We start from the raw sequence: 24,539 nt of genomic DNA on the forward strand, positions 1-24,539 counted from the left end.
GTCCGAATATTCTTCTGAGGATCCTGTTCTCAAATACTTTCAGTCTATGTTCTTCCCTCAGAGTAAGCGACCATGTTTCGCAACCATTCAGAACAACAGGCATGATTATCGTTTTATATATTTTAAGCTTCAAATTCCTCGACAGAATTCGCGACGACAAGAGATTTTTGAACCGAATAGTAACACGAATTCCCTGCTTTTAGTCGACATTTAATTTCTTCGTGAATATGATTTTCGTCTGTTAATATTGATCCTAAATATTTGAAAGTATCCGCTTTATCAAAAGTATTATTTAATATTTTAACGCCTTCACAATTTTCAGTATTACGGTCCCGACGCACTTCCATGTATTTAGTTTTCTCTGCATTTACTTCTAAACCCATGTCCCTGCAAGCGTTTAATAAGATCTCTGCATTTATTTCTACTGTTCTCCTATCATCCCCTATTAAATTCACATCATCAGCATATGCCATAACCTGGTGAATGCCGTTCAACTCTAGGCCCTGGTTGCTATCTTTGATTTTCCTTATGGCGTATTCCAGCACAAAGTTAAATAATAATGGCGACAACGCATCTCCTTGTTTCAGGCCATTTTCGACGTGGAAGCTCGTGGACAAAAATTTTCCTACCTGGACTTTACTTTGGGATTCACTTAAACATATCTTAATTAATCTAATTAGCTTTCTCGGTATTCCAAGTTCTGTAAGAACGTTGTATAATGTTTCTCTCCTAACCGAGTCGTAAGCCTTTCTAAAATCAATAAATAGTTGATGTACCGGGGTATTGTATTCCCACTTCTTTTCGAGTATTTGGCGAATGGTAAATATTTGGTCGATAGTTGATCGATTTCGTCTAAATCCGCACCGAGTCTACCTAATGAAGATGGAATTTCGGTAGGAGATCAAATGATGAGGTGTATACGGTTTGGGGTTGATATGGTTGTTGTTGCAGAATCTAAAAAGAAAATTAATAAGATGTAGGAAACTTCAGAAAGGCTTCTGAAGAATATGGGATGAAAATAAATGTTAGAAAGACAAAATGCATGGTGATTGAAACGAAGCGATCGGTGTCAAATATAGAAGTAGGAACGGGAGAAAACAACAAATGACTAGTTTTCGATATCTGAGTAGTATTATTAGTGATGATATGACTTGCGAACGTGAAATAAAAGCAAGGACAGAAATGGCGGAAGAGGCCTTTAGGACAAAGGCTCATAAAATGCTTCGTGTAATGTATTTTACTGTATTTATAGGGCAGAAACATGGACATTACGCAAAAATGATGAGAAACAATTGAAAGCTTTCGAAATATGTGCGTGGAGAAGAATGGAGAGAAATAGATGGGTCGAGAGAAAAAGAGTCATTATAAGTGGTGTTTTATTTATTTATTTATTTATTTCACAATTCATTTCTGCCAGTCGCTTTTGCCTCCTTACTCCCTCTTCATGCTTAACCAGGAGTAAGCTGCGCCTCCTCAGGTTAAGAACCACTGCTTCCATTAAGAAATTCTGACAGCCTGTTAGAAATTTGCATTCGAACTAATATCAGTAAACTGTATTCTTCTGTCTCAACTGCGCATGCACGTTTGAATTTCCATGGAAGATCATGAATAATTCTGATAATTTATGTAATATTTATGGACAAATAAGTAATAGAGCCTATATCAATAACATACACCATTCCTCAAAGTAACGAATATGGTAAACATTAAAAAATCAATAGACATATTATATCAGGATGAAATAGGTATAAACTTCAGACACTATAAAATACATTTCATTCGCTCTTACCGCTTGCCTACTGGCTAGTACGTGTACCTTTGGTGTACGGGGTCCCGGGTTCGATTCCCGGTGGGGAACTTAGGAATTTTAACCGTTCTAGATGTTTTTGTATTCGTGTTCCTGTCTTTCAAGCTTAAAAGAAATGATTGTGAAACGTGTATAACCGAGTAGAAAATAGAAACAAGTAACTCAGATATATTCGTTGAATCAGTTAACTTAAAGAAAAGAAACAAAGTGTCTAAGGCATTTGTCTGTAAATTGTAAGGAACTCTTAAAGGTTAGTTCCAGTCCCACCAAAGTAACATTTTTCTTTTACCTGTTCTCGAAGTTTCTCTTTTTATTTCTATCGGATTCGAATAAATAGAACTTCGAATAGAGACTACGTTGAATTCATTTATTGAGTAACCCTGAAATTCTTATCAGATATGGCTATGATTTTATTATTATTATTATTATTATTATTATTATTATTATTATTATTATTATTATTATTATTATTATTATTATTATTATTATTATTATTATTATTAGTTAAAGTACGAAGTTTCAAATCAGGTGATGCAGTATTTACGTAAACTAAATGATAATTTATTTGATAATATTCACTAGCCCACTATACATTTGCGAGGTTTTGCTTGGGAAATGAAGTGTATACGACATTGAATAGTAAAAATATTACTTTAAAAATATATTATTAAAAATATTGATTAAGTAATTAGAGTTAAACATGCTTTCTAGTAAGAATTATATAGAGATTATTTACTTTAAAGTGCGATGCAAACGAATATTCTAGTTTTAATCCGATTAGAAATCGATAACTTACACAATAATATTTACTTCATTAGTTCTATAAATCTTTATGCTTATCGTATTATAATTCTTTTTAAAATTATGATTTTGCCATTTCAAAACGTAGAACGAGAAATAAATGTAATATTCTACCTAGGTATTTGTTAAGGTAACCTTTTAAACAATGATGATTTCAGGGCATGACCTGTGAGAGAATTTGAGACCCTGTCGACTTAAATTTCTCCCTTCGTGGCCATATCTTCGATCATACTCAAAGTGTACTAATAGTGTTCTATCAATTTTCGCATTCATATATTGACCACTACTCGGGGAGAATCTTCTGAAATCATCAATTCTAATAATTAGTTTTTCATTACAAATCAAAGGTAATAATGAAATATTGAACATACTTAATATTTTGTTTTCAGCTGTGGATTTTAGATTTGCAATTCATATAATGTTCCCTTCTAATCGAATTTGAGAGAAAAGTAGTTGCCAAAGATTTATTCAAAGAAGTGTTCTCAGTCCTCTGATGAAAATAGAAACACACTTTTAAGAAAAATAAGCAAAACGAACACTTCGTACAGGGTTTGAACACACAAACTTATGATTGATAGACTATTGACCCAAACCGCTCGAGCAGTTCATACGTCTTCACTGTGCTTCTTTAGACTTCTGTGTAAAATGGTTTCCTGCTCCACACTTTTTTTTGTTTATGTCGATGCGACTATAAGTTTGTGGTGAATATTTGGGCGTTAGAGTAGAGGGGGGCAAGAGTACGTGGGGGGTAAGGATACGATTCCCTAAAATCAGGTGAATATATTCGCGTATGGCAATAATGCGTCACGTGGAGTTTGATGTTAATGGCGTCTAGAACTTAAACAAGCTTGAGTGTGCTGCGGCAAACTACAAGCTATCTAGGTAATTATTTATGTTTTTCTAATAGTTTGATATAATATTGGGACATAAGTACTTAAGGAATAACTTACATAATTTTATAACTATTTCATAGTACTATAAAGCGTTAGTTTCTAACATATCCATTGTTTGACAGGATGGAGTAAATTGCCTTTCTTCCAACAGTTGGCTGTACAACATCACGGGAAAGTCCATTGTTTAGTGAGGGGCAAGGGTACGCAGATACCTACGGGGCAAGGGTACGCGTGCGTACTCTTGCCCCTTCTGTTCTATGAAAAAGAATCCAATTTGATTTAGAACTAACAATCAAAAAAGAATGTAGATAATAGAGAGTGACGGTAAACTTTACGAATACTGGTTCCCATATGTAGCCTCTAACGTTAAGAATTCTGAAGAATCCTGATATTTTCTTATGTACGAGGGATACATTTTTATTCTAAATACCATTCCTTACATAACAGTATCTAAGGTGGTGTTTGTTTTCGAAACAGATAAACGTGTGAGATAGTGACATCTGCAGTTATTGAATAACGTTACGCTTGCTTATTTTATTCAGGTTTCAGAAATACTATGCTTTGTCCTCTTTTATCTTAAATGTCAGTAGTCTTCAGTAAGAAATTTCAATGGGCCTTACGCAGAGTCGTTCTGACGCGTGATTAGTGCCATACTAAAAAGTTCGACTACCGTATATTTCCTGTAGTAGTCAGTCCTTTAGTAATCATACGTTAAAACGACTCTGCATAAGGCGGTATCAGTCCAATGATTTTTATGGGATCCTATAAAGATATATGAAGCTAACCTAACATTTGACAATACAGATGGTGATCAGAAAAATGGAAACACCTGTAGTTGGCAACACGTCAGATGTATGGGTTGGCAGTGGTGTCGTGGCGCCCGCAGCGTCGGACCGCTGCTGGTGGGGTGTTAGGCCGGTCTCCATACTACGTCAGGCGCAGTGGAACAGCAGTGTCCAGTGGCTGCAGCAAACGGAGGTAGTGTAAAATGGGAGACCTCTCAGATTTTCAAAGAGGGCAAATTGTTGGTGCGCGGTTATGTGGAGTGAGTGTGACGGCAGTGGCTACTGTGTTAGGTGTGTAGCGTGGGACAGTGTCGAAGGTGATGACGGCCTACACAACACATGGGAAAACCACATCGGGGAAGCGGAACAGTGGGCGGAAGAAAATCATGAGTGACAGGTCACGCCGGGTATTAAAGCGCATTGTCACGCAGAACCGTCGTGCCACTGCGGAGCAAGTGACGGAGGAACTCAATCAGCATCTCCCCCACCCTGTTTCGACAATCACAGTCCGCCGCGAATTACATGACATGAACTTACGGGGTCGTGTTGCACGGGCCAAACTGCTCATCAGGGACCATAACGCTTTCGCACGCCGCAAATGGTGCCGCGACCATGCAACTTGGACTGTTGAGGACTGGAAACGTGTGATATGGTCGGATGAGTCATCCTTCACCCTATTCTCAACCACGGGCCGTGTTTATGTGTGGAGAACGCCCAAAGAAGCTTATGATCTGCAGTGTCTCCGCCCAACTGTGAAACATGGAGGCGGCTCGGTGATGCTGTGGGCCGCCATATCATGGTTTTCATTGGGTCCTGTGGTCACACTTAGCGGACGAATCACTGCCAACGATTATGTCGCAATTTTAGGAGACCACTTGCATCCTATGGTCAGGATGTTGTTCCCGGACAATGACGCCATCTTCCAGGATGATAATGTACCCATTCACACAGCTGGCGTTGTTGCAGCGTGGTTTGAGGAACATCGGGATGAAGTTCAACACCTCCCTTGTCCCGCCCAATCCCCAGATCTCAACATAATTGAACATCTGTGGTCCGTCTTGGAAACACGACTCCGGCGACGATTTCCACCTCCATCCTCTCTCACAGAACTGGCCGATGCCCTGCACGAGGAATGCTGTAAAATTCCACTTGCTACTATTCACGACCTCTATGCCTCCATCCCACGTCGCATCAAGGCTGTTCTGAAGGCGAAAGGTGGCCCGACACCATATTAATCTGGCAAGTTGCAATTTCGTTCAGGTGTTTCCATTTTTCTTATTACCATCTGTATGTAGTTTCATCAAGGATTGGTCGAGAAGTTCTCAAGTTACCCTCGTAGGTTACAAGCATTCTGTAACTGATGGAATAAGCTGAATTTGGAAATATATTTTTATAAAGGGTCTAAATATTATCTGATTTTTTTTTTTGTATCCTATGCATTCCCATTACTGATATGAGGAGAATTAAGGATTTTTCTTTTCTTTTCTTTTTCTTTCTTTCTTTCTTTCTTTTTCTTTTTTTTTGAATGAGAATCTGCAACGTCTTTAGGTACAATAAAGCCAGTAGGCCTATTTACCGAAGAAATGGAGAACGAATTAGTGGAATAGATCACATTACTGGATCAACTCTTCTATGAATTAACTTTAAAAGATCTAAGAAGAATGGCATACAATTTTGCTAAACGTAACTAGTTGCCCCATATCCTTTAGCCATGTGAATCGAATGGCAGAAAGAGATTGGACAGAGTCTTTCCGTCGTAGACATTTAACAATTGCTTTGCAACAGCCTTCAAAGACTGGTCTTGTGATAGTTCGTGGTTTTAGCAAGCCACAAGTTGAATGTTTTCTTAATTGTCTAAAAATCTTGTAAGACAAAACGGCTTTTCTCCACGGGGTATCTACAATATTTACGAAACTGGCATAAATACGGTTCCTCATAAAGTTCCAAAAGTCGACTAAAAATCAATTGTGAATAAAACTGTATCTAGTGATTTTGGAGTTAACATAACAGCTGTTTCACGGAGTGCATCTGGTTCTTTTATTCCGAAGATATTTCCCACAAAACAAATGACACAAGAATTATTCGATGGCTCGCCGCCAGGTTCTGTGGGAATATCTAATTCTGGTTCATCAACTCACAACTTTTCGTAGAATGGTTATATTATTTACACCAACATGTGCGATCAAATTTGGTTACGAAAAAGGTGTTTTCACTTGTTGACAATCAGACCTCTCACATTTCAATTGAAGCGATTAATTTCTGCAGGCAAAATGGGATAGTGATGTTGAGTTTACCACCAAATCCCAGTCATAATTTGAAACCATTAGATCGCTCCTTTTTTGACCCGCTGAAATCCTGGTATTCAACAGCGTGTGATAAATGGATGAGGAATCATCCGTCCCACATAATTCCAAGTTGCGAGCTTGTTTACTGAGGCTTACTACAAAGCTGCAACCATTGGTATCCAGCCTTCAAGAATCTGGAGTTGTCCTACTGAATCCAGATGTGTTCACTGAAGAAGATTTTCTTCCTTCTATTGTGGATGTGGTAGACTTAAATGTAGAAGCCAGGTCTGAAGACAAAAGCATTCCTGAAGCAACAAATCAAGCATCAGACCTGAATAGAGCCCAAAATCGTTCATCGGATGATTCACTGGAAGTAAAAAGGGACCCATGCGGTTCATCCAGCTCAAACACTCCTTTGCCAGTTGCTCGTCCTCCTCCATCTGTTACCAAACCTTTAAACAATAACGCTAGATCCTCACTAGAAGCAAGCAAAAGCTCATGAGGACTGTCCACTTCAAATACTCTTCTGCCGGTTGCTCGTTCTCATTCATCTGTTACCTAACCAACCAGTAATACTGGATTCTCACTAGAAGCAAGCAGGAGCTAATGTAGATTGTCCACATCAAACACTTCTTTACTGGCTGCTCGTTCATCGGTTACCAAACCTTCAACCAGTAAACTGATCTTTACTAGAGGTAAGCAGGGGCCCATGTGGACCATCTACATCATGCACTCCTTTGGTGGTTGTCAGTCCTCCTCCAACTGCTACCAAGCACTCAACCAGTAGATCTTGATCTTCTCGAAGTCAGAGATTCTGACATCCTCTCCTTTCAAGCAGAACTTACTTCCGAAACGGCGCCCTCCAAAGAGCAAAGGCAAACATCATCTTGCACCAGGAAAGCTACAACCGAATTTGTAGCTACAACTCCTCAGGTCAGTGAGGAAGTAGTGTACGAGTGTCCATTATGCAATATCATGGACAGTGATCCACCAATAGAAGACTGGATCAAGTGCGCAAGATGCCATGAATGGTGGCACGAACAATGCACATCATGTAAAGACTAAACACCTTCATCTCTGATAATAGTTAATGCTCTTTTGGGTGCGTGCTCTTGCCCCTTTGATTTCGTACTCTTGCCCCACATATAGGGGCAAGAGTACGAATTTGAATGTTTTCATTTTATGAGTTCTAGTTCCTCTAAGAATAGAGGTATATAAAAGTTCAGTTCTTATTTCGTAAAGGAGAGTTAAAGTTTTGTGTTCCATGTAAAAGTTTTCTGTTGTAACTATTTTTTACCAAAATATATAAGTTTAATTAAAATTTGCGTACTCTGGCCCCCCTTTCCTATACAGGTCTTGCAATGCATAAAAGTCTTTTTCGTATAAACTACATTCAATTTTACGTCGTAATAACTTATATACAACAGGTTGAATCTGTGAAACGATTGGGGTTGGAGTTTTCATAGTTAGGAGCCTGGATATGCAAACCCGCTTAACGTGGGGATTTACTTCTGTGAAATTTGGTACATTGTTAGCCAAGGAGAATACTTTGAAGGAGATTAAATCAAGTTCCATGTGAGCTTATTACTTTGTTTCTAATAAAATTATTCACCATTAATAAAATTATTCTAATAAAGTTATTACTTTGTTTCTAATAAAATTATTCACCATTAATAAAATTATTCTAATAAAGTTATTACTTTGTTTCTAATAAAATTATTCACCATTAATAAAATTATTCTAATAAAGTTATTACTTTGTTTCTAATAACATTATTCACCGTATTTTTGATCATATCTCGTATATGGCCCAAATCTTGATTCCAAGTTGTACAAGTTGGTGCTCATGAATGCTCTGATTTATGAGGTTTTGTGTCAAGGTCTGTCGTTTATTCTGACTCTTTTAATTCCACCAATAGTAATTCGTCTACTTCAACCTACAGAGCATAAACATGCAACACTAAATGAAGAGCTTTCATTTTATTTCGAATTTCCAATAGGTCATAATCTGACAGTAATTAGCCGAGATTAGAAGCTCAGAGCAGGAAAAGGAAAAAAAAAAAAAGGTTGAAATTATCAATACAAATAAATACAGTTATTTTTAACTCGTTGGAACTAAATTTCTAACAACACCAAACATGCAATTACATTGCTTATCGCTTTAAAGGAAAAATTTCCTTCCAACGTGTAATAATTAAAATGGGAAAAATCGGTTAAAATTGGATCAACCTATTGAGTTATTATTCAGTACCACTTCGCTACAAGTGTCGCTAAACCTTTTGAATATATATGATAAGAAAATGTTTTGTTATTCTTCATAATATAGTCCAGATAAGCAAACAATAAATGACGTAAAACTGATTATGGTCTCTGTAAATTCTACCAATTTTATTATTACTGCACAGACATTTAAAAAAAAAATAAGAGAGAGGGGAAAAACTCGTTGAAAGTATACAGGAAAGACTTGTTTCTTTTTTATATCATCTCCAACCATATCATATATAACGGGACTTCCTAACCATTTTGAACGAGAATCTCTTGCAAGAAGGCAATGTAACAATACAAATTAATTGACAATTTGCAACAAAACAGATATCGATTTATCCTGAAGGTTTCTTTTTATTATTATTATTTCGAATTGCAGTTTACAAAACAAGCACAACTGATCTATTATGTAGAAAGAAAAATAAACAATCTCTCCAGAAAATGCTGTAAAAGATTTGTATAATTTTTACAGTATACATAAAAATGAAAGTGAATATCTTTGTGACTTAATAACTCTCGAACCACCCAAACGATTTCGATCAAATTTTCAATATAGATGAGGTTTCAGCTTGGGATGGTTTTAATCATTTCACTTTGAAGGTGCAACTTAGCGGAGGGAGAGGGGAGATAGTCTATATGAAAAATGATCGATAATAGTTTCGAATCCATAGTTTACGGGGTTATTGAGATGAACAGAGACACTTCCGATGCCATTTAAATCCAAATTCGGGCAAGCAACTTAGGGGAGGGGGAGATATATAAAAATGATCAAAAGTGAAATCCGAATTCAGCCCTGCAACTTGGGGGAGGGAGAAGATATATAAAAATGACCGACATTAGTGTCGAAACCATAGTTTACGGGGTTATTGAGATGAACAGGGACACTTCCGATGCCGTTTAATTCCAAATTCAGGCTAGCAACTTAGGGGAGGGGGAGATATATAAAAATGATCGAAAGTTATCGATATTAATATCGAATCCACGGTTAAGGGATCGCTGAGATGAACAGGAACACTTCCGATGCCGTTTAAATCCGAATTCAGCCCCGCAACTTGGGGAGGGGGAAGATATACGAAAATGATCGAAAGTGACCGATATTAGTGTGGAATAAACAGTTTTCGGGGTCCCTGAGAGGAACAGTGACACTTTCGATGTTGTTTAAATCCAAATTCAGCCCCGCAACTTAGGGGAGGGGGGAGATATATATAAAAATGATCAAAAATGACATATCAGAGAACGCTTCAGTAACAGTAAAAAATGACTGACTAACGAAACATATTACTATTTTTTTTTCTTATTTTAACAAAGCGAAATGTTAATTGACGCTAGTATATTACACAATTCCGTGTTAACAGTTACCTGGAAGTTTAAACTGTAAATGGAAGATTTTACTAAAGTTACATTATATATAACTATTCTATCAGGCCTTCTTTCCATTTTGTACTAAAGCCTGTGACAAACATCTTGGCATTTCAGCTAAACGAATAAAACGCAAGCTATGGCGCGACGTTGCCAAGTAGTAAAGGGGTGTGGCTATGGCTCAGCTGACAAACTATAGCGTGATCAGGTAACAGGGGATAGACGTGGATGTGCACAAAATAAACGTGGCAATACCACTGGCCTCTCATTTGCTAGCAGCATTTAAAGAGAACTTGGAGCGCCGCCTTCAAATGTTTGTCACGCCGTTTAAAACACAATAATACACTGAGCAAGGCTATGTGATAATATGTAACAAAACACAGGATCACGTAACAGTTTCGACACAATAACTGTCTTCATCAGACTTCTCAGAGAAGGAGTGGAAGTCTGATGAAGACAGTTATTGTGTCGAAACTGTTACATGATCCTGTGTTTTGTTACATATTATCACATAGCCTTGCTCAGTGTATTATTGTGTTTTAGTATATTATATATAATGTTAATTAATAGTAATTGAGAATATTTCTGTATGATCTTCCTATTTATTTATCTATTTATCTATATTGTGTGCTATTTATGTATATAGCTGTATATTTTAAAATTTTTTGTGTATGTTGTCGAAGTAGAATATATCCATTTCCATGCATTTGATACCGGTATATAATTATAACAAATTCAATAATAATAATAATAATAATAATAATAATAATAATAATAATAATAATAATAATAATAATAATAATAATAATAATAATAATAATAATAATAATAATAATCCAGCGATACAGTTTAGGCTCACATTCTAATTGCATTATCAAGGATTGAAGCAATCAATTATATGTATTTTCAGGACAACCTGAATTTTCGTACATTTGGTGCGTGGGAAAAGAGAAACAAGTTTTCAGATGTGACGTTTAAATATTTTTACTCATTTTCTTAGCGCTTTTTGCTGGGAATACCATAGAATGCTGTTCTTCTTCAATATTTATATTTCAAATATTAAGGGTATTCACTACAGCGAAATTAAACTACCGCTAATTTTAGAGTTTTTCTGTAATCTCTTCAAAACAAATAAAAAATATTGGAAAAGCTGAAACGTAGTGAACTAGACAATACGATTTTGTATGTGATACCATTATCACAACTCACCTATCTGTTTTCGATTTGGAACTGAAGATAGATTTAGCATTTTTTGCGGGTTCTGTAAATAGCGGTATACCAAAAACAGATAGGTGAATTGTGGTAAAGGTATCACATGCAAAATCGTATTGTCTAGTTTACTACGTTTCTGCTTTTCCAATATTTTTATTTGTTTTGAAGAGATTGCAGAAAAACTCTAAAATTAGCGGTAGTTTAATTTCGCTGTAGTGAAGACCCTTAAGGATCAACTATTACTTGTGAGTACAATTTTGATCTGAAAATTGAGTGTTTGGAGCTGTTTTCCTTTACCCAGAAACCACAAATATACTTTAGTACAGTAAATGTTTATTTTTTCGATAATATCTTGCTAAAGGAGGGGTTTAAGCTCCGAAACCTCCCCCTTAAATACACCACTATCTTGAATATTAGCAATTAGACGTTTTGGCTGACATCTATCTGGTCTCTAACAATGATTGCGATCTCTAAAAAGAAACTATTATAATGAATAGTTCGTTACTTTACGCATCTTATCGTGTCATGGGAATGGGAATTGTGTTGTGAGATCAAATTTCTAAGCATTACTTTGCGTTCACTTACGTAAGTTCGTGAGTGGTGTTTATTCAGATAAAAATCAAAAGCCATTCAAGTTCCAGATTAGTTCTTCTCCCCTTCTTCTTTTCGTATGTGCGTGCATTACCTCTCCAGCTGATTGTCACAAGCATCAAACACTTTTACCTTGAAGCACAAATTGCATGTGGGACCTTATGACGAGTGTCCTACGTCTGTCTGCAAGAGCGACGGTACCTCATTGGGCAAAGAATACATAATCACGCTCTTACGTAGATAGTGACCTCCCTGAAGCGCTGGAGAACTCTTGGAATAAATCGTGTTTAATTACTATTTGCTTCTTTTAACGCAACCAGTCATGCGAAAGCACGTGCACCAAACACACATGACCAATATACGGACAGAGTTCAAAACTTCAGTCACATGGTTAAGCACCTGATGAAATCCGATTCCTCGTAGCGCAATTTGCAACATTACAATGACTTTCCTTTGCTATATTCCTGTGTGTATAATTCACAACGGGTAACTGGCATCATTGTTAAATGTTATTAATCTCCCATACTTACGCAACCATAAAGCATATTTTTAGTCCTTTGGCTTCAAATCGAGATTCTAAACAGCAAAGGAAGATTTGCTTTCATTGGATCAAGAGATCCAACATATTTCAATCAAAAAAGAAAAAAAAAATCTTGTACGTTTTTTATCTGGAGAACTACATACAGTCTAGCCAAACCCAAATTATCACGTACCTCAGTCTACGAAAACTCGACTTAGGGGCCGTCCGAAAATTTTGTGGCTCCTGATCCAAGATCCAATATATTTCAATCAATCAAAAATTTTCTTGTAGGCCTTATATCTGGAGAACTGCATATACTGTAGCTAACCCAATATATCACTTAACTCAGTATGATGTGCTTATTCCGTAAAAAGTATGAAAAGTCGATTTAGGGGACGTTCAAAAATTTTGTGGCCCCTTATCAAAAAAATATTTATTGGTCAAGATCGAAATCTTTTGATCAATTTTTTAAGGATAATTCCTAAAATTCTTCTATTTTATTCAATTTCCATCGATGGATAGAAGCTCAATTGAGTTACTGCGTTTTACGTCATTAAGTAACACCCAGGTTAATGATAGACAGGGCCTTAACTATTCACCTGGGCTGCAAAACACAGCCGGTGTTTAGAGCTCTCTCGTGGCTAGATAGACGTGTTATTGGCTTCAATTGCCGGCGGGAGCTCATGGTTCGGATTCTACATAAAGCTGTATGTCCACATCTTATATAGCCTCGCTGCTGAAACTCAAACTCAAAATCAAATCAACTCAAAGAGAGTTCGACTTTTGTCTTGGTCACCGCCCGGACCTCGTTCTCAGACCCGGTCTTAACTGATGACCGGGGGCCGCGGTGGCTCAGTGGTAGAGCGTTCACCTCTAGTGCTAGGGGTCTCGGGTTCAAACCCTGCTCCCGCCAAGTGAACTTTGTGGTGGACAAACACCGTGTGCGTGGGTTTTCTCGGGGTTCTCCCGTTTCCTCCCACTTTCTTCATTCCACCATTTCATTCATTACTCATCATCACCGTCTCCTTTAGCCTAACCGGCATAACCGTGGGACGTAAAACTCAAAAATAATAATAATAATAATAATAATAACTGATGACCCAGACAGCAGCTCAAGTTAAGTAAGCTCCACGACATCATTGGAGAGGGTTGCCAGACGTCCGTATTTTGTACAGACAGTTCGTATTTTAAGACGAGTCCGTATCCACATCGTACTTTTAAACAAGTGATAAGATATCCTTATTTTTAATTTAGACTCGAGGAATAGATTAATTAATTGTTATTTTCTTCCCATTGCACCTATTACACGCTAATCAAGGGTGATCACGGGAGTTTTATACACTTTTATTTTAAAGACACCTGAAAACTTACGAAACATACTGCGATCTCTCTCAGAGAACCGTAACGCCCTGTGGAATTAATTTATGAATGGAGCAGAGCAGGGTTCGAAATCCTGGGTGGAATGGGAGGGGAATTCTTTCCATTTCATATATTTGCAAGAAAATTCCTCTTGACTGAAAACATACTTGGACTGAATAAAATGATACTATAGACAGGACCTTACAAATTAATTTACAGTAATTCATATGTTTCTAATATGTAATTAACATAAGTCTAATAAATAGTACTTAATGATATCCCTAATCTTACATAATTTAATAAGTATGGATGTTAAAATATGAGAAGTTTCCATGTCGAAGCATTCCATTGTGAAGAGTTTTTTTTTCTTTTTCTTCAAGAATTGTCTTCCCCTCCCCAACACACTTCACTTCACCCTGGTGCAGAAAACTGTGAGCGAGCAGAAAACGTCTCATGCTGAACTGAAAATATGTTGTTTTGATTGCCGACTAGTACTCGCAAACACTCTCGTCTTTGGTGCAAACGGTCCCGGGTTCGATTCCCAGTGAGGACAGTCGAACGAAAAAGTATAAAAGCTATTTCAGGCCAACCATCCTGAATGAGATTTTTCTGGGTTTTCCTTAATTCACACCAGGCGAATGCCGGGGTGGTATAGGCCTACCTAACTTATAGGTCCCAGGTCGCTTCCTTTCTTCATCAATCCATTCTTCCTCTCCTTTCCCCAGATAGTGCGCTCGCCGAGGGACGCCATCTATCATATGTGACGGGCTGACATGCCATAGATGCCGAAAGCCCAGAAATCTAATTCGTAATCGATTCTCAGTCAAAGTCTTTTTGTTGTTGTTGTTGTTGGCAAAGTCCATGCTAGTGAGGAGTGACTTAACTCGAGAAAACCCAGGGGCACCCTGGTCCACTTTTAATGCAATTATTCTTAATAGATGTTTCGTCTCGTGTCTTCCGCTCTAGAATTCTCCTATCTCTTTGGAATATGCCCCCTGATTGAGTTGTTCATACGTTTTCTTATTTTACTTCAGAAAAAAATAGGGTTATTTTTCATATTGACGTAAAGGCCCAGGGGCGCCTCGGAGGCACCCTGATCAATTTTTAATGCCAGTATTCTTAATAGATATTTCGTTCCGTGTCCTGCGCTCTAGAATTCTTCTATCTCTTTGAATATATCCCCTGTTGTGTTTCCTAAGCATTTTTTTTACTTTACCTGGGAAAAAATAGCGTTATTTTTTATACTAACGTAAAGGCCCAAGGAGTGCCTCTGAGGCTCCTATTGAAGTATGTACTTTTCTAACTTTTTGATACTGTTCATTGTTTATTACCATTAACAAATGATTTGGAAAATACAAATGGTCGCGGTGAATTCAGGTACCTTGTATATGCAGCAGGGAGTCTCAGAGGCACCCCTTGAGCCTTTTAAGGGTAAAATTAGCGTGGGCTTTCTCATACGCGATTCTTAAAAATTCAGTAACAAGAAACGAAATTTGTGCTCTGATATGTATATTTGAAAAAACAAGAAAACAAAACAATGAACAAATAAAAGAAAGAAAGTAAAGTATCAAAGAGAGAAACAATTAAGTTTCAAACGTTCCACAAGAAATAGACGGAGAACAAAGCTTTTGTAGTATCATTTGCTTCACTACAGGGGCGGATCCAGGGGGAGCGATCGGGGCGATTGCCCCCCCCAGAAGAGGAAACTTTTTTATTATATATATATATATATATATATATATATATATATATATAACCCATCTCAAAGTTTGGAGCCCTTAAAAGTAGCAGTATGACAACCCACCGCCCCCCCAGAAGTCGGTCCTGGATCCGCCCCTGCTTCACTATAAGGTAATGGTACAAAAGTGTGATTAAGTCATTGCATTTCTGATGACATAACAGAATATACTTGTTCTCGATTAAGGAAAATAGTTATTCACGAACTATTTTATAAATGTAGAAGATAAAAAATTATTGATCATTCATCCTGAAATAGAAAACTGTAACACACGTCTACATAAGTTTCATTTTGTTATTATTATTATTATTATTATTATTATTATTATTATTATTATTATTATTATTATTATTATTATTATTATTATTATTATTGTACAACGTGGGAAATTCAAATGAAAAATGGGATTTTTCGCCTCTGGAAATGGGATTTTATATTGCTTTAGATTGGCATCACTGCGAGCACCACTCATTTATGGATAAATCCGGTGTCCAATCGGTGTCCATTAGTAAAAAGTTTCACTGTAATAATAATAATCAATAATAATAATAATAATAATAATAATAATAATAATAATAATAATAATAATAATAATAATAATAATATATTTATTTATTTTAGTGCTATGAACAGCCAGATAGCAAAAATACAGCACTTAGTCATAGAACTAACACATCTTACATTCCTCTTAATATTAACAATACATTTGTTCCGACGATAGGAGGTCATTGTCTATTTTATAATATATACATAATTTTATGACTTGTATCTTGTCTGGATAAACATAATTACTTCATTATTCATTAAAATAGTTACTCAATTTTCTTCAAATTGTCCTTAAAACAAGGATACCGTCAAACATACAGATATAGGCCCTACGGTACTATATAAAATATACATACCTAATAAAATCTATACGTCTGTTTAATAAATACAATTATTCCGATAATATGTTAAAAGAACTTGTCAGTTTTCTTAAGATTATAGAATTTTTATTCATGGGAACCCATTTCCGATGCTTTCCTAAGATTATATGTTGGTACCCTTATACCTATATTCGCTACTATATCTATTATCTAAAATTTTCTGAATAAAGTTTTTCTCTATCATTTTTCTTCTTACATGTAATTCTTGCAACCCCCAGTATTCGTTCCAGTAATCATAACTATGAGAGAAGTAATATTTTTTCATATTTCTACACAATAGCCTAATGAAACATTTTTGAACCGACTCAATTTTGCCACAATGTTGTGGATATATTATTCCATATAATTGCACAAAATTCTAATCTGGATCTTACAAGTACCTTAAATAGATAGACATATGTGTTTGCATTTTTAAACTCAGGCCACTGCCTAAATACAAACCCTATAGTCTTTCGTGTTCTATGTACTATGTCATTAATATGATAGTTGAATAATAATAATAATAATAATAATAATAATAATAATAATAATAATAATAATAATAATAATAATAATAATAATAATAATAATAATCTTTTGCCAGCTTATTCACTGCACGGTACCATTGCTACGTATATTCTGATAAAAAAATCTTGCTTCTTGCAGATTTTGACATTGAAATTTATCTTTTCAAATACAGTTATTACATTCAAAATATGTGGATTGTTTTGATCGCGAACGGTGTTCACCTAGGAAGAGTGCAAAGTACCCTGTCATGAATTTGTAAAATTAGCTCAATATATTGGACTTTGACTGGAATCATATGACAATGGTATTTACTCGTACCTTGCAGACCAGAGTCTATAGAAGAAAAAGTTTTCCTTCTCTTGCGGATATTGCCTCAGCATAGGAATATAATTATAATCTATATCCGGTTAAGCTATTTTCACAAAATATTTATAGCGAGCAAAGATCAAAGTGCATAAATATTGATCAAATAACGTGCTTACAAGGGATAAAGTTAAGTGCTTTTCAAGTTTAGATCTTGTAATTGTTGTTCAATAGATATCTCCTGACTGTTTAAATCGTTATCATTCTTATTTGTAAATTTTAACAACCAATTCATTAAAGGAAAAAATGTTCTGATTAAAATTAGGTAATCTTTCGGATCAAAAGATCCAATATATTTCAACAAATATTTTCTTGTAGGCCTTATATCTGGAGAACTACATATAGTGTTACCAAACCGAAACTATCCTTAACTCAGTATGATGTGCTTAGTTCGTAGAAAATACGAAAACTCGATTTAGGGGCCGTTCAAAAAAATTTGTGGTCCCTGATCTAAAAATTAATTATAGGCCAAGATCGCAATCTTTTGATCCATTTTTGGTTTTCCTACTTTTTGTTTCTAAACACATGATGGTGCACAAGGCTGGACTTAAGCCGATTGGACCGACCTATTCGAATCAGGTTTCCCCGCGCCTAAAAATGCCCCGTACTAGAGTAAACTACTTTTGATTGTCTAATACACATAAGAATACATTCAGTGTAATATACGCTTTTGTTCACGATCCCAATGACTGTCGCATCTAGGGATGTGCACTAGACGAGTCGAGACAGAATTTTCCTGACAAAATTCGAGTCGAGACACGACTCTTCCAATAGAGAAATATACTTTGTTCGAGTCGAGACATCACTTTTAGAGCATATTTTCGAGACGAGACAACCACAAATCTTGTCTCGTGCGCATCCCTAGTCGCATCTGGAGGTTTTTTTTTTTTTTTTTAATTGAAACAAGTAGCATCATTTCAGATTTTGCCAGGAACGCCAAGATTGTCTAGGAGTTTGAAGTTTTATATTAGTATCTTAGTATTCTATTTATTAAAAAGCATGTGTTTCTCAAAGTCACGGGAGCAATTGCTCCTCTGTCCTCCCCAAATGACGTCCGTGGTTGAAACTGATCAGGACTTAGTTGAGATCACCAATGCAGAAAGATCGTTTAAACAGTTTGACAAGGTTTCCACAGAAGCTGAAATTAGCAGAAGATTGAACTTAGACCAAATTCTAAAAGACTTTGCAGAAAGAAAGAAAGAAAAATAACTACAATTAAAAGGAATAAATAGTAACTCATTTATAATTTCTAAATGTTAAGTGATTTTTAAGTCTATAATAGAACTTATATACTGTAAGCTTTGGTGCAAATTGGCTAAGAATGTGGTACCCACAAAATTGCTCCTAATCGGGCACAGCACCACATAGGTGTCATAAAAGGGGTTAATTTCAGGGGCCATTGACACTTCTAAAACAATTGGATCAATTAACATGTAGCAGAACAATTTACATGATATTATTTGATAGGTATGGCAAAGGTATTTTGTAAAGAATTTTTATCATAAATCAATAAAAAAAAAGTTTCTCCCATTTTCAAAACAAACACTGCTTCAATTTTTTCCGAGACATTGCTAGCTGTTAAGCTTTCATTATGGACGTCAGTCAATTATCAATTAAACATGATGAAATCTTACTTTAACGCTCTACATTTATGCCATGTACTTCCTGCTGGAAAAGATTGTTGAATGATAATGGACGATTTTGTGCAATGAAATTACTGAATAATAATAATAATAATAATAATAATAATAATAATAATAATAATAATAATAATAATAATAATCTATTTTTACGAGTTTATATTTGTTTGCAGCAAGAGTTGTGTATATCATTGTAGAACATTATTATGATATTATTATTATTATTATTATTATTATTATTATTATTATTATTATTATTATTATTATTATTATTATTATTATTATTATTATTATTATTATTAACAAATTTCGTCTTTATAAAACCATAGTTCTTACTGAATAGTTATTTTGCTTTTGTAAGATATTTGATTTGAAATTTCTCTTGCAGTACCGTGCCGTGGGGGGGATGGCCGAGCGGGGCGACGGCCCCGGGTGCCGAAATAAGGGGGCGCAAAATTCGGAAGAAAAAGAGAAAGAGTGGAAAAATTATTAGGAATATATGTATGTGGGCGCCGTTGTATATATTCTCGCCCCGGGCGCTGATTTTCCATGGCACAGCACTAGTCTCTTGATACAGTAGGCCCTACATCATTTATAGTATTTGTTAGTTAATTAATGGTAAGAAAAATGGTAATATAGTTTAGATTCTTGGCGTTCAGTGATGACCTCAGTCCTGAACATAAAACTTTACTTTTCCATACCGGAGTTGCTTGATTGTCGGAAGTTAATATGTTAAGTAGACTACGAGCTTAAGTCATATGTGGAAATATTTCTTCTAAGGGAAAGATGAACTTTATTCTTTTACTGATGACGTATTTGTATTTTCTCTTTCATATTTTACTGACTTTTTTTTTTTTTTTTGAAATACTAAATAATATCAATACCAAACTCCAAGTAGAAACGCAAACATTCTTATTTTTGGCGAAATTCGAATACCGAATATCTATAAGCTTAGGAAGGGAAATCAATGTCATACTGAGCTTTTGCTCTGCCCTTGCTTGATAAGTTTTTGAACTCCATCTTATATACTGAAATAGCATTATGTACTCATTTTTTATGATTTTGTAGAAAAAAATAATTCGCATAATTATTTAGTTTTTTAATAAAGTAGAAATTTTGAATGGGAATACGAGAGACCAAAATGTCATATATGTAACGTTTTGTAGTTGGCTAAAGCCAAAGTGTAAATACTTATTACAAGTTGTGTTTTATTCATAACTTCACATTTTATTCCTGTCATAGCTTGCGCTCTCAGGTTCAAAATTACTACTTTAGACATTAGGGGCCTTATGTAGAGTTGTTTTGACGCTTGATTAGGGCCATACTAATGAGTTCGACTAACATATGTTTCCTGTTGTAGTCAGGCCTTTAGTATGATGCTAACAATACGTCGAAACGACTCTGCATAAGGCAGTAGAAGTTTTAAAAAAATTAACAGGTTCAAAATGTATCGCTAGATAATTATACAATAAATCCAAATTAGGGGAAATTGTGTCCATGGAATCCAGTAGGTTCATTTTAAGCTTTCTTCGAGGGGCGGGGAGGACAAGACTCTCCGATTTAAGTGGAGTTTCACTTTTTTTTTTACATAATTTGCTTATCGTATTATATGCTATTATTTGTTATATTGTATTAATAGCAAATGCGTAGTTCTGGATGCAAGGTTTCGACCGCAAGCTACCGAAACCATCCAGTTTAAACTCGTCTTACAAGGAAACGTACGGAAGTGTCACTCACCGATTTGAATGAAACTTTGCACACTCGTAGAACATCGTAAAATAATCGACACGTATTTTTTTGTTTCGGCAATGGTGAAGATTTAAGGGTGGAAACCACCCTTTGAACATAGAGGTGGTCTCTAAGCATAGATTGAAACCAACCATTTAATTTAGAAGAAAACATACTACCACGGGGATTTTAGGACAGCTGATTCAGAATCTGACGTCAAAATTACAAAATTCGAAATGACGGATCCAATACAGTGATTATAATTACCAGCTGCCCTAAAAGCCCCCTGGCAGTATATTTTCTTCTATATTAAATGATTGTTTTCTGTCTATACTTGGAGACCATCTCTAACGTTCAAAGGGTAGTTTCTGTCCTTAAATCTTCACCTTTGCCGAAACAAAAAAATACGTGTCGATTATTTTTCGATGTTCTACAAGTATGCCAAGTTTCATTCGAATCGGTGAGTGACACTTCCGTAAGTCTTCTTGTTAGTTCTGCGCTCCTGATAAACCTTTTATGGAATGTTTAAAGTCTTATTTTCTTCAAGTGTTCTCAAGAGCCACAATAAGATATACGTGGATACTCAAAAAGTTCCCGGAATGTTCTTCTAGTTTTGGCATTTGTGATGCAACCACAGTGAATCTTGTACAGTGCACTCCTTATGTTGCCTATTTATGAATATGAGAAGTGTGAACAGGCCACAACAGTCAGTTGACGAGTAGTATAGCTAGACGGAGGAATATTTCGTGATCAGTTGGTGGAATGTCTTGGTCCAAACAGTGCACAAACATCAAGTTTCTGAGCTAATTGGGGAAATCTGCTTCAAATACTTACTTTGATAGCCTTAAAATGACTTTACGGTGTCACTACTTTAAGAGTCTTCATCCCGGCGAAATTAAAATACCGCTAATTTTACAGTAATTATGTGATATCTTCAAATAGATAAAAGATAATCGAAATGTGGAACAAGAGCGCCCTAGACAATATTATTTTACATGAGAAACCGTTATCACGACTCACTTATCTGCTTTCGATATCGAGCCATTTTGAAAATCGGCATTTATTTTCGCGTTTCTAAACAGCTGAAAACGGAAAGCCACTAGGTGACTTGTGATAACGGTACCTCACGCAAAATAATATTGTCTAGGACGCTCTTGTTCCATATTTCAATTATCTTTTATCTATTTGAAGATATCACATAATTACTGTAAAATTAACGGTATTTTAATTTCGTCGGGATGAAGACTCTTAAGAAAAACAGCACCGATACTCGTTTCGCCACCGTAGAAGACATCCAAACCAACGTGACAGTTGAACTTCGGAAGATACCAAAAGAAGACTTTCGTCGGTGTTTTCACCATTGGCAGGAGCGATGGAGGAAGTATGTATGTTTCGAATGTGCCTACTTTGAAGGGGATTAAATAAACGTGTGCTTATAATGCGGTAATAAAGAGCCACAATATAATTTCGGGAAATTTTTGACTGTCCCACGTATAAAGAGTAATACACTGACAGACACTAATTCATTCATCAACAGATCTCAGAAACCTTGAAATCTTCTAGTAATATTCCCCTTGCATCCTAGAGTGTAGATAACGCGATAAGATTTTGCAAAATATACATCCTAAGAGCTCGAATGATTTTTACCATACACCAGATCTCCAAAACTATAAAGCATAATAAAACCTCGACATTTTGTATATCTCGACATGTTCTCCTTGTACTTTAAGCTCTAAATAAGACGAAGTTTCGGGAATTGCAGATCCTTACAGAAGCGGACGATGGGTTTAAATAGTTTTTTTTTTTTTAAAGTATTTGTGTTATTTACTTGCATTCAATATCTAAGATGAAAAGTAATCAAACGCAGGCAGAAGAAAAGATGAAAACATTCTCCGAGGTACACAATACACGCGGGGGCACACGCTACTGTGTCTCTAAGAAAAGTAAACTCTACAATGTTGCAGATAATATTTCAATAAAAACATGTTTTACTATTTACGTTAATAAGTTGCGTTATTTGCGTTTGGTTTTTCTTTGGGTCGACGGGATTTTGTTTGGGATGTATCCTAAATTTAGGGATGCACAGGAGACAAGATTTGTGGCTGTCTCGTCTCGAGAATGTGCTGTAAAAGTGATGTCTCGACTCGAAAAATGTATATTTCTCTATTGGAAGAGTCGTGTCTCGACTCGTCTCGTGCGCATCCCTACCTAAATTCACTTCATAAAACTTGGTTCAGGTTCGACTTCCGATGGAAGCTTATCTGGTTGGGATGCCAGTTAAGCGTTAGGCGCACGTTTCATATAGCCTCCATGCTGAAAGGGACACTAAATTCCAATCCAACCATAAAAGTTGGTCCGTAACAGAGAAATATATTGAGAGAACGTCTTACATTGAGAATAATACATATTGACATAAATGACATGAATCTTCTGCCATAAAGCAGGCATGGATGAACATAATAAGAATTTTAGGAATGATCAAAAAAATGGATCAAAAGATTCCGATCTTGGCCAAGAATTAGTTTTTGAATCAGGGGCCACAAAATTTTTGAACGGCATCTAAATTGAGTTTCCCTATTTTCTACGGAATAAGCACATCATACTGAGTTAACTAATAGTTTGGGTTTGGTTACACTATGTGTAGTTCTCCAGATATAAGGCCCACAAGAAATTTTTTGTTGAAATAAATTGGTACTTTTGGGCCAATTAGATCAATTGTCACAAAATTTTTGAACGGCCTCTAAATTGACTCTTCGTATTTCCTACGGAATAAGCACATTATACTGAGTTAAATGATAGTTTCGGTTTGGGAACAGTATATGTAGTTCTCTAGATGTAAGACGTACAAGAAAATTTTTGATTGAGATATACTGGATCTTTTGATCCAAAAAAGTGTGAGAGACTTCACACATGCAGAAACTGTTATCTGTTCTTCATGAAAAGGTTTAGGGATTGGGACTTTATTAGGGCAAGGATGCCATAAAATTTCTGTAAACACTCTAAATTTCAACAAGTCAATCTTTTCATGTTTTAGGGGGGAAAAAAAGAAGCACACATACCTTCCTAAATACTCCAGCACTGGAATATAGCACGCAGAATTGCGACAACCACCCTTCAAACAGCAAGTCCACTGTTACACTACCTGGATTACATCGTCACACATTCTTCAGTTTCTGTTTACTCGGCATATTTTCCATCACACATGCGAAGTATTACTCTTCCTTTTGTTTGTTTCTGGGTCGATGACCAATACCTGGATTCTCCACGTTACATGTTCTGTTTGCACTTAAGAAATAGGTCATCATAAATACTTAATGACTAATTAAATGAAATCATCTCTCTCCTCATAAACGGGTACAGGATTATGGTAAAGCGTATTTGACTGGGTTATCATTTGCGTACAATGGAAACATTTTCATTATTTACACAAATATACATAAAAAGGCCACGATTGGTGCTCAGTGTGTGTGCCAAGGACTGCATTGCACACCCTTCGTATTATGAAGCTGATCATTTATTATTACTAGTTGAAATGACGTTCTTCGCACGGGAACAGGAAGTTTATCGGAAAGTTTTTAAATCCTATTTTCCCTTTAGAATAACCATTTTAGTGAAAGTGTAGGGGAGATGGGGCGAATGGCGGTCACGTAAAGGAAATTTGAATTTACTCTCCAAATACGAACATGAAACAAGCGATATCTTCCTGATCGATATAGTAGTCTTTTGACTATAACACAGCAAAGCTACTAATACAAGTTAGT

This window comes from Thermobia domestica, unplaced genomic scaffold (genome assembly GCF_964235325.1).
Source record: "Thermobia domestica unplaced genomic scaffold, izTheDome1.hap1.1 HAP1_SCAFFOLD_251, whole genome shotgun sequence".
Lineage (NCBI taxonomy): Eukaryota > Metazoa > Arthropoda > Insecta > Zygentoma > Lepismatidae > Thermobia > Thermobia domestica.